Source organism: Aedes aegypti, chromosome 3 (genome assembly GCF_002204515.2).
Source record: "Aedes aegypti strain LVP_AGWG chromosome 3, AaegL5.0 Primary Assembly, whole genome shotgun sequence".
Taxonomy (NCBI): Eukaryota; Metazoa; Arthropoda; class Insecta; order Diptera; family Culicidae; genus Aedes; species Aedes aegypti.
In genome coordinates this window covers 284,447,660-284,458,766 of record NC_035109.1, presented here as the reverse complement: position 1 = coordinate 284,458,766, position 11,107 = coordinate 284,447,660, and the positions used below count along the sequence as shown (strand labels likewise).

General features: G+C 45.2%; 2 long non-coding RNA genes across 2 annotated transcripts; one reads left to right on the top strand and one right to left on the bottom strand.

Moving 5' to 3' along the window:
• Positions 1-7,696: 7,696 nt before the first annotated feature.
• Positions 7,697-8,976, top strand: LOC110679330. Its single transcript, XR_002502397.1, has 3 exons — positions 7,697-7,996; positions 8,058-8,204; positions 8,269-8,976. It is a non-coding gene; the product is annotated as an uncharacterized LOC110679330 (long non-coding RNA).
• LOC110679331 lies at positions 8,874-9,262 on the bottom strand. Its single transcript, XR_002502398.1, has 2 exons — positions 8,970-9,262; positions 8,874-8,911 (listed from the first exon to the last, which is right to left on the bottom strand). It is a non-coding gene; the product is annotated as an uncharacterized LOC110679331 (long non-coding RNA).
• Positions 9,263-11,107: the final 1,845 nt, after the last annotated feature.

The following is an 11,107-nucleotide window of genomic DNA, read 5'->3' as shown; positions in this document are numbered from 1 at the left end:
CCCTGTCACCAGGTGAGTCGACAGATCAGGCAGAAAAACAAACCATTGTACAATACAAGTTAAAAGGCGTGGACTTGATTCTTAGTTAAAGCAGATTAAACACTAGTGAAAATAACTTAAAATTGAACTTAAAACTAGTGAAACAAAGGAGAAACTTAGTATCTATTATATACATGCAGAATTGGTAAGATTATCTACTTAAAATAGCTTAATTTGATATTAAAGTTATACTTACTAACTAGGTAACCTACATTACTACGAGCTACATCTAAACGAACATTAACAGTGCAGTGCCCATAACGGTAAGACAGATTTGCTAATTTCCCTAAAATATCAAAATACTAGTTGTAATGTTGTGAACATAAAACTTAAATCACTAGATTGTGCTGAGGTCACTATACACCCTCGAAAGTTGCCTACATCAAAGCGCAAATTACGGAATTCGAACTCATAAGACTGAAAGGTTAGGAAAATAGAAATTTGACCGACATCAGACTGACATTTGAGCAGGAAAGGGAACTAAACGTAAGTAAAATTACTGAAAAACTTATTTTCCTAAAACACAAACATAAAAATTTGAACCCTCTGAAATGGGATACAGAGGTTCACCTAACGCACTCCACGTAGCACACAACCAATATGAATTATTGAAACCAAGATAAGAACTTATGTAAGAATTCGTGTATCATTCCATAGGAAAATTATATTCTCCCCTGACAACGGATCCAGAGTTTTTATTTTCGTTCCGGAGAATTATAATTTCGGAAATTCCCGTTGGATTAAATCCAACAATATATAATTTTCGTTTATTACGAATTATCACTTCGCGAGAATGTCAAGTCGTGGTTCGAAGTCCGACGGAAAAGGTAGTAAAGTGAGTGGAAAGAGCGATCGGCAAAGGGCCAATAATAGTGAAGTGGTTGATAATGTGGAAAACGATGATGTGGTAGTGGTGGTGGAAGAGATGGAAAAGACCGTCGATGGACACACCTGCAGGAGATGTAGAGGACCTGATACGGATGACATGGTGCAGTGCGACAAGTGTGACGGTTGGCATCACTATGGGTGCGTTGGTGTAACGGACGAAGTTGCCGATCAAAGTTGGAGTTGTGCCAATTGCAAGACGGCTACATGGAACCAGCGAACAACGGCAGCATCTGGCGGAGATTCAGCGCAGCAAGAGTCCAGCAAGACGCTTCCATCCAAGCGTACTCCATTGCCGAAACAGGCCTCTCCAACCGGGATTCAGGGTTCATCGAGCGGTATACCAGAGTTACTGAAACCATCAGCTCCAAAAGGGACTGGGAAGGAGTTGTATGTCCCGAAGCTGGCAGGGTTGCCAACCATCCGATTGGACGAAGCATCATCGATAGTGTCCTGTACTTCCTCACAGCGGTCCGCTAGGAATCGCGCTAAATTACAGCTGCAGCGGCTGGAAGAAGAACGAGCCTTCGAACAGCAGCAAGCAGAGCGACGGCGGGCAGCCGAACAGCTAGAAGCGGAGAAGCACAGAGAGTTTCTGGAGAGAAAGTACAAAATTCTCGATGAATTGGCGAGCGACAGCGGATCAAGTAGGCGTTCCGGTAGTGAATGCTCTCGGAGACGAGTGGAGAATTGGATTGAGAAGGAATGTCATCTGGAGGTAGCGCAGCAGTTCCATGAACCACCAGCACAGCAGATGCGAGGTCACCAAGTCCAGCGTTCAGCACCGCAGGAGTTTGAACAACGCCAGCAAACACCTATCAGAATGTCCAAATACTTCAATCCAAATATACAACCTCAATCTACGCGAATCCATTCAGCGCCGGTCCGAGTTCCGCGAACTCTGGCAAATTCCACAATTCTAGAGCAGATTCATGGTGGTACTTCAGGTCACAACCCTACATTTGCAGAGCTGCCAAGTAACGACGATGCATTCCAGTTATCACGGTCTCAAATTGCGGCAAGACAAGCGGTTTCCAGGGACTTGCCATCATTTTCCGGTAACCCGGAGGAGTGGCCGATCTTTCTATCCATGCTCAATAGTACGACCGCTATGTGTGGATATACAGAGGAGGAAAACCTCGTACGCTTGCAAAAGAGTTTGAAGGGAAAAGCCTACGAAGCAGTCAAATGTCGGTTAATGCATCCGGGAAATGTCCAAGGTATAATCAATACCCTCAAAATGTTATACGGCCAACCGGAGATCATCGTACACACGTTGATTGGTAAGATCAGCGCTCTGCCACCAATTCGGGAAGATCGTCTTGAAACGTTGGTGGACTTTGCTGTAAACGTCCAGAATTTCTGTGCAACCGTCGAATCGTGTGGTCTGGAGGAATATATGTATAACGTGACCCTTCTTCATCAGCTTGTTTCCAAGCTACCGCCTTCGATTAGGCTGAATTGGGCGCAACACCGGAAGACACAGCTAACGGCCAACCTGGCGACCTTCAGCGAATGGATCTACTCGCTAGCGGAAGCAGCAAGCTCAGTAACGTTTCCGATAGACCCGTTGCAGTCGAAGCCGATCCGAAACGACGCTCGCCGAAAAGAAAAAGAAGGAGCGTACCTCAATGCCCACTCAGAAACACCAACGAAGTCCATCACTAGCTCCATCCCGGCCGCTGAATCAATGCCAACGCCCACAACCGCGCCGGCGAAGGATACCTGTCCGGTTTGCAAAGGATCCTGTAAATCCGTGGACAAATGCAAGCGTTTCTTGGAGTTTTCGAGAGATTCCAAATGGGCTGTCATCCGAGAGTTTGGTCTCTGCCGAACTTGTCTTCGCCAACACAAAGGATTGTGCAAGGCAAAACCATGTGGCAAAGATGGATGCTCCTTCAGGCATCACGAGTTGTTGCACAATGAACAGAAGTTCAAACAGCAAACTATCGGCCAGACGGCTGACAATCCAGTTACTCCGCCGACAACAAGCGACGCCGATCTGGTCTGTAATACGCACCAAGCAGTTTCTAGTACTGTCCTATTCCGCTACCTTCCTGTAGTACTAACTGGACCGGCAAAAATGGTTCATACCTTCGCTTTCCTCGACGAAGGGTCAGGAGCAACGCTGTTGGACCAAGAATTGGCCGACGAACTTGAACTAGGCGGCAGCCCTAGTCCAATATGCCTACGCTGGACCGGCGGCACAGAGCGGTGCGAGAAGGATTCATGTATCGTTCGACTTCAAGTCGCAGGACAGTATGAAGGTGCAGCGAAATTCACTTTAGAGGAGGTTCAAACCGTTTCCGAGCTACGCCTACCGCAGCAGACCCTAGATTTCGATGAACTGAAACAATCATACCGCTATTTGGAAGGGTTACCAATTTCGTCATACCACGATGCACGCCCACGGATTTTGATCGGAACCAAGCATGCACAACTGGGATTAACCCTGAAGAGTCGAGAAGGGAAATTCGGAGAACCAATCGCCACCAAAACACGCCTAGGCTGGACCATTTGTGGCAATTTGGGATCCGGAGACTCGCTAAGCATGTTTCACTACAGCTTCCACGTTAGCTCGCTGAATGAGCGGTTCGATGATGATATGCATCAAGCGATGAAGGACTATTTCGCAATCGACAGCCTAGGAATCAATAGTTCATCCAAAGCACTTCTGTCAGCCGAAGATGAAAGAGCCGAGACGCTGCTGAAATCTCTTACACGCTTCGTAGGCGATCGGTACGAGACCGGCCTGCTCTGGCGCTACGACAACGTCCGTCTGCCTGATAGCCGGCCAATGGCTCTTCGTCGACACCGAAGCTTGGAGAAGCGCATGGCAAACGATCCTCAACTCGCAGAAGTCTTGCAGCAGAAGATAGTCGACTACATCGTCAAAGGGTACATCCGCAAACTTTCGCAGGACGAAGTTCAGCAGCAATCCAGCAACGCATGGTTCTTGCCCGTCTTTCCAGTGACCAACCCAAACAAACCCGGGAAAGTTCGAATAGTATGGGACGCAGCCGCTAAAGTTCACGGTGTATCGTTGAATTCGGTTCTCTTGAAGGGCCCAGATCTGCTGTGCTCTCTTCTTGGCATTTTGCTGCGCTTTCGACAGCATCCTATTGCGGTGACGGGGGACATCCGCGAGATGTTCCATCAGGTGAACATTCGTCGAGAAGATCAGAAATATCAATGGTTTTACTGGACGGATGAAAAGGGCGAATTGGTGATCTATACCATGACAGTGATGACCTTTGGAGCATGCTGCTCTCCTAGTAGCGCGCAATACGTCAAGAACGTCAATGCTGACCGGTTTATCGGAAGTCATCCAGAGGCGTGTGAAGCAATTGCGAAATCGCACTACGTCGATGACATGCTGATTAGCGTAGCAACAGAGGAAGAAGCGATCCAAATATCCAAGGATGTGCGGCACATCCACGCCCAGGGAGGCTTTGAGATACGGAATTGGATCAGTAACTCCAAAAACGTCATGAACGCGCTGCAGAAGCAGAGCGTAGATAACGAGAAAAGCTTAGACCTGTCTACTGAACTGGCCACTGAGAAAGTCCTAGGCATGTGGTGGAATACAACAGCTGATGCCTTTACTTACAAGATTGGCTGGAATCGATACGATGCGGATTTGTTGAAGGGCGATCGACGTCCTACAAAACGAGAGATGCTGCGAGTGCTGATGACCATATTCGACCCAATAGGACTGATTGCCCACTTTCTCGCCTATTTGAAGGTGTTACTTCAAGACGTTTGGCGATCTGGTATCACATGGGACGAAGAAATCGACGAAGATGCCTTCGAGAAATGGCGGCATTGGCTAAGCGCTTTACCGCAGGTGGAAAAACTACAAATTCCTAGATGCTTGTGGCCCAGCCATCTCATCGATACAGCCGATGATGTCCAGCTCCATACGTTTGTCGACGCTGGAAAAGACGGAATGGCAGCAGTATGCTTTCTGCGGGTCCTGAAAAACAAAGAAATCTACTGTTCATTAGTTACAGCTAAAGCTAGAGTCGCTCCTCTGAAGCTGACATCGATTCCACGGCTCGAGCTGCAAGCGGCAGTTATTGGAACAAGGCTGTCGAAGACTGTGCTTGACACACTATCCATCCGGATTACACAAAGGTTTTACTGGACCGATTCCAGAGACGTCTTATGCTGGATTAACTCCAATCACCGTCGTTACAGCCAATTTGTAGGTTTCCGCGTCACTGAAATCTTGGAGTCAAGCGGAATTCACGAGTGGCAGTACGTACCAAGCAAGCTTAATGTTGCCGACGATGCAACCAAGTGGGATGGCTTGCCTGATATGTCCACCAGAAGTAGGTGGTTCCGGGGACCGGATTTTTTGTGGAAAGATCCCGAAAGTTGGCCAACGTCTTCCGTTCGCAATGAGTCGACAACCACGGAGTTACTGACAAGTCTACTGGTTCATCATACTCCGCCGCAGCCAGTCATCGTCGTACAAAAGTTCTCCAACTGGAAGCGGTTGCAGTACGTCATGGCACGAATACTACGTTTTGTGTCAAATTGTCGCCTCAAGTCGCAACGCAAACCCACGTACAGTGGTCCTCTTACTAGCGATGAGCTCCGCGCAGCCGAAGTACGGCTGATACACATTGTGCAGCAAGCCGAATACTTTGAAGAGCTACGCATCCTACAGACTGCCAAACTTCTTCCAAAATCAAATGCATTGTACAAACTCCTGCCATGGATCGACGACCGCGGCCTTATGCGAATGAGGACACGCATTGCGGCGTGCGAGTACACCACCGAGGACGCAAAGAATCCCATAATCCTTCCAAGAAAGCACCACATTACCACACTAATAATTCAACACTACCACAATCGCTACCACCATCAGAATCACGAAACGGTGATAAATGAGCTGCGTCAGAAATACCAGATCGCTCGCTTACGGACTTGCTACAATCAAGTTCGGCGAAATTGTCAGAAATGCAAGAATGAAAGTGCAACACCAAGCATCCCGATGATGGCCGACCTGCCACCTGGTCGTCTAGAAGCATTTTCCCGTCCGTTCACTCACGTAGGCATCGATTATTTCGGTCCCATCGAAGTTGTTGTCGGCAGAAGGCACGAGAAGCGCTGGGGAATGCTAACAACTTGCTTGACCACTCGAGCCATACACATCGAGGTTGTCAACTCACTCAGCACTGATTCATGCATCATGGCCATCCGAAATTTCATCGCTCGTCGTGGCCAACCTCGTAAGATATATAGCGACCGTGGCACCAACTTTGTTGGTGCAAATCGCGAACTACAACGGCTTCAGAGTGCGATTAATCACGACGAAATGATGCGAGAGTTCGCAACGGAGCAGACCGAGTGGGTGTTCAATCCTCCGTTGGCACCGCACATGGGTGGCAGCTGGGAGCGGCTGATACGCACCGTCAAAAATAATTTGATGGCAGTCTGCACCACAAAATCTCTTACAGATGAAGTCCTTCGCAATCTACTCGTAGAGATCGAGAACGTCGATAATTCCCGTCCTCTTACGCACGTTCCGCTGGACGAAGACTCCGCCCCAGCCCTTACTCCAAACCACTTTCTACTCGGTTCCTCCAGTGGCTCGAAACCGTTGGTCAACTTGGATGACAGAGGTCATATCCTGAAGCAGAACATGTGCACCTCCCAGATCTTGGCGAACAGGTACTGGAAACGTTGGGTAACCGACTATCTACCAGAGATCACCCGCCGGTCGAAGTGGTTCCAACCCGTAAAGCCCCTAGCTACCGGAGATGTCGTCGTCATCGTCGACCCGAAGTCCCCACGAAACTGTTGGCCAAAAGGCAGGATCATCGCGACGACTTCCAGCCGAGACGGACAGACCCGATCAGCGACAGTACAGACAGCCACTGGAGTCTACGAGCGCCCCGTTGCAAAGTTGGCGGTTCTAGACGTTCAACGCGTAGAGCAGTAAGCCAACCAGAAGTTGGCGTACCCCGGGGGACTGTTGGCCTACCCCATTAAGCCAGCGCGTTAGTCTATAACCGTAATCTCTATATTGTCCGCAACCTTGCGAGCAAGTCCACAGCTTGGTAGTATGGATGAGGAGTGACAGGTACGCGCCCTGTCACCAGGTGAGTCGACAGATCAGGCAGAAAAACAAACCATTGTACAATACAAGTTAAAAGGCGTGGACTTGATTCTTAGTTAAAGCAGATTAAACACTAGTGAAAATAACTTAAAATTGAACTTAAAACTAGTGAAACAAAGGAGAAACTTAGTATCTATTATATACATGCAGAATTGGTAAGATTATCTACTTAAAATAGCTTAATTTGATATTAAAGTTATACTTACTAACTAGGTAACCTACATTACTACGAGTTACATCTAAACGAACATTAACAGTGCAGTGCCCATAACGGTAAGACAGATTTGCTAATTTCCCTAAAATATCAAAATACTAGTTGTAATGTTGTGAACATAAAACTTAAATCACTAGATTGTGCTGAGGTCACTATACACCCTCGAAAGTTGCCTACATCAAAGCGCAAATTACGGAATTCGAACTCATAAGACTGAAAGGTTAGGAAAATAGAAATTTGACCGACATCAGACTGACATTTGAGCAGGAAAGGGAACTAAACGTAAGTAAAATTACTGAAAAACTTATTTTCCTAAAACACAAACATAAAAATTTGAACCCTCTGAAATGGGATACAGAGGTTCACCTAACGCACTCCACGTAGCACACAACCAATATGAATTATTGAAACCAAGATAAGAACACAGAGAAACAGACGTCACACTCTAATCGACGGTCATCGCCACGAAAAAAAACAGTCAATTTGAATTTTTGTAGTTGGTTGATCCACCGCTTGTGGCGCTCTAAAAAATCATGATGGCAGTTGACAGTTGAACTGCCTCCACTGGCTGCATTGTTCGGTAGTATAAGTGAGCTCAGGAATTTGTCACATTTTGTTGTTTATTTTTCGAAAAACATGGGTCGCAAGTATGAATTCATCGCTTGTCCCAATCGTCAAGGCAAAAATTGTGGAAAATCCTTTTTTTGTTTTCCTCGCGACAATTACAGGTAAGATTTGTTAAAACTCATAAAACGGCACCACATTCACAAATATGTTTCACCTACACAGATGTTCACAATGGGTAACTTTTTGCCAGTGGCAGCAGCTGTCCTTAGAATTCAATATCGGTGGAGAAAGTGGTGTTCGAAAGCGGGTTCTGTGTTCCGACCACTTCGATTGCAACCAATTCAGAAACGCCGGAGTACCGGAAAGAGGGTAAGCAGGGGTTTTTAACGATTGTTTTTACTTGAAATACGCCCAATAATCATTCATTTGCTAGGTTACACGGCAATGCCGTCCCAACCCATCCAATCGGACCATTTAAATCGTTTTTCACCATGGAACCTCAGAGTGATCATTATCAAGAAGCAGACCCAGAGTTTGAAGACGTCGAGTACCTGGACAACCAGTCCCAGACCCTGAACACAAAAATTTTCAAAATTTTTATTTTGCATTCGTTACAAAGAGAAGAGAAAGTGAGACGGCCAAAAATAAATCTCCACTGGTAGTTTATCGGCAGTACCTGTACTATAAACCGACCATCATCAGCACTTCCTCCATGATGATCAGTAAGCAACGTTCCAACTTCCGGTGTAGGATTTTCAACTCGATGTTGCCACTCCATCTACGGCGTTGTCCAAGTGCGGCAGCCAGGATTTCCACAGAAATTCAGCTGACATGCTTCCTTCCTTTCGGGAACCGTTTTTCCGGTCGTAGTTCCCCATGTTTTAGGTGCCGGTCCAGACGACGTGTTTGGTTTGTATCTGCTAGGAGTATTGTCGGATGGCGGACCGCTCCCTACAATTGCTCACCGGTTTGCCTATTTACCATTAGTCGTTGCAGGTTCCTGCTGGGTACTCGTCTGTAATTCCATTCCTATTTTTCACTGCGTTGTTGCAGCGTTTCTTCGTGGCGGATTCCAACTGAAAACAAAAAAAATATCCAGAGGTTTTCCGCTAGCAACAATTGCATTTTACTTACCTTTCACGCAACGATTGAAATACGATTTGTATGAATAATTCCCCTGTGAAGTCTATCGAAAAAAACCGAGTAAACTTTTGTAAACAACACGATCGACAGCGAGGTGAGTGAGGAGGTAAATTTGTGTGCGTGTGTTGCAATGACATTCTTGTTGACATCTGAGAATGTTCAACATGGCTGACGTCGAGTTTGGCCAAGCAGCCGTCAGATCACGCTAGTGCGCCAACGTATTTTGATTTGAATTACTTACGATGTTTTCGAAGAAAGTTTGTTCGAAGTGTGACGTCTGTTTCTCTGTGATAAGAACTTATGTAAGAATTCGTGTATCATTCCATAGGAAAATTATATTCTCCCCTGACAACGGATCCAGAGTTTTTATTTTCGTTCCGGAGAATTATAATTTTGGAAATTCCCGTTGGATTAAATCCAACATAGTCAGTAGGCAGTTTTGAATTAGCTGGTGTTAGGGAAAATCGTTTTGAACACCTTCTTACGTTAACTTTACATTCCATGTGGAACACAACCTGTTTTATGTGTTTGTATTATGGGGATGCATTCATCATTCATGCGAGCCGGACGTCAGATTTTATTTAAATTTTCAATATCAAAATTTTATTTCCCATCCGTTTTTCAAGGAATTTCAGTTGAATTTTCAGGGTCGATCACAAAATTCTTCTAGTGTTTGGAACCACGGTCATCGATTAAAAATTTACCGATTTATCACGGGGAGTAGTGAAATAATCCCACTTGAAGAAAATGTAACCACTTTAATTTCGAGTTCATGGCTTGCGACTAAATAACTTCATGATTTAACAAACCAAGTCTAAATAAAAATAGTTCGACCGTTTTTGGATGACTTGGCCTTATGCTGGGTTGTTCCGAATACCGATTCCCTGTGGGAAATGGCTTCTAAACCGTCGGTTCTGAAACATAGCTGGCAACATCAAACTACATAAATTCCCAAATCAAGGTTAAAGAAGGGTAATTCAAAGGTTCTTGGATAACTTGATAACATCCCAACTAACAATTTTAGCGCTATAAGCCATAATTATTTGCTTTGTGCTGTATAACAGTTGAATTGAAGCAGCGAACGCAGCAAAAAATGAAAGCTGTCAAAAATAGAACGATTAGCGTTAATACAGCTGTAACGCAAACGTTTTGCAGCTACAAATATTTGCTGAATAAATTTCGTCAGTTATCGCTTTTGCTGCTTTCACTAAGCTGTAACTCAACACCGTAAAAGATAGCAACCTAATGATGTGGAATAAAACTCGCCATCATCAATCCGGCTGCTTCTATACAATATGATTTGTTATGCTGTTCAATATATATTTAAGAAGCGCTTTGTCGTTAGTTATACAGCGGGCATACAGCAGTATGCTGTAAAACAAAAATTTGTTGCGCATCTACTCAGCTTGTTGGATGTAAACATTGCGTTTGACGTTTCGCACCCTTTTACAGCCTGATGAAGTGGTGTAAGCGCGGCTATGACATCTTTTACGATCATTATAAAATATTGTGTGAACCGTTTTCGATGTAGAACAAAACGATGTGTTTTCTTTGCCTTTCGATATAGACTGTGGTGGCAACAAGGACAGCGTCGAGACTTGTGGATGCAGAGATCGTGAGTTCGATACCAAGCGGTGGCAGGTAACGTTGGGAACATTAAATTTAGATACTTATGATAGGAATTCTGGAAGCTGTGAAACAGCTTGAAAATAATATTTAATCGATAATACAGCGAAGCTGTATAATAATTATTCAACAGTTGCGAAATGATTGAGAAAGCGCCTTCCGAAGATGTTACACAGCTACTTGTCGTATAACTGTCGAGATAGAGCAATGCTCGGTATGAATAAGAGCTGCCAACACAGCTTAAAAGTAGCTGAGTAGATTCGCCAGATTTGTTGGTAAAAGGATCGCATAGAAGCTTTCGTTCGTATGTACAGCGCCTTTACTCAGCATAAAGCCGTATAAAGAGGGCCTAAAGAACGTTTACATTTGCACCAAATGTTAGTTGGGATGCCAGGTTGTTTTGGATTCCCTGTTCTCCAGAGGAGGTGACCATTATATTGGCGGTTCTGAAACCTATCTTGCGACTTATCAAACTTGATACTTAAAGTCAAGAAGAAGTCAAA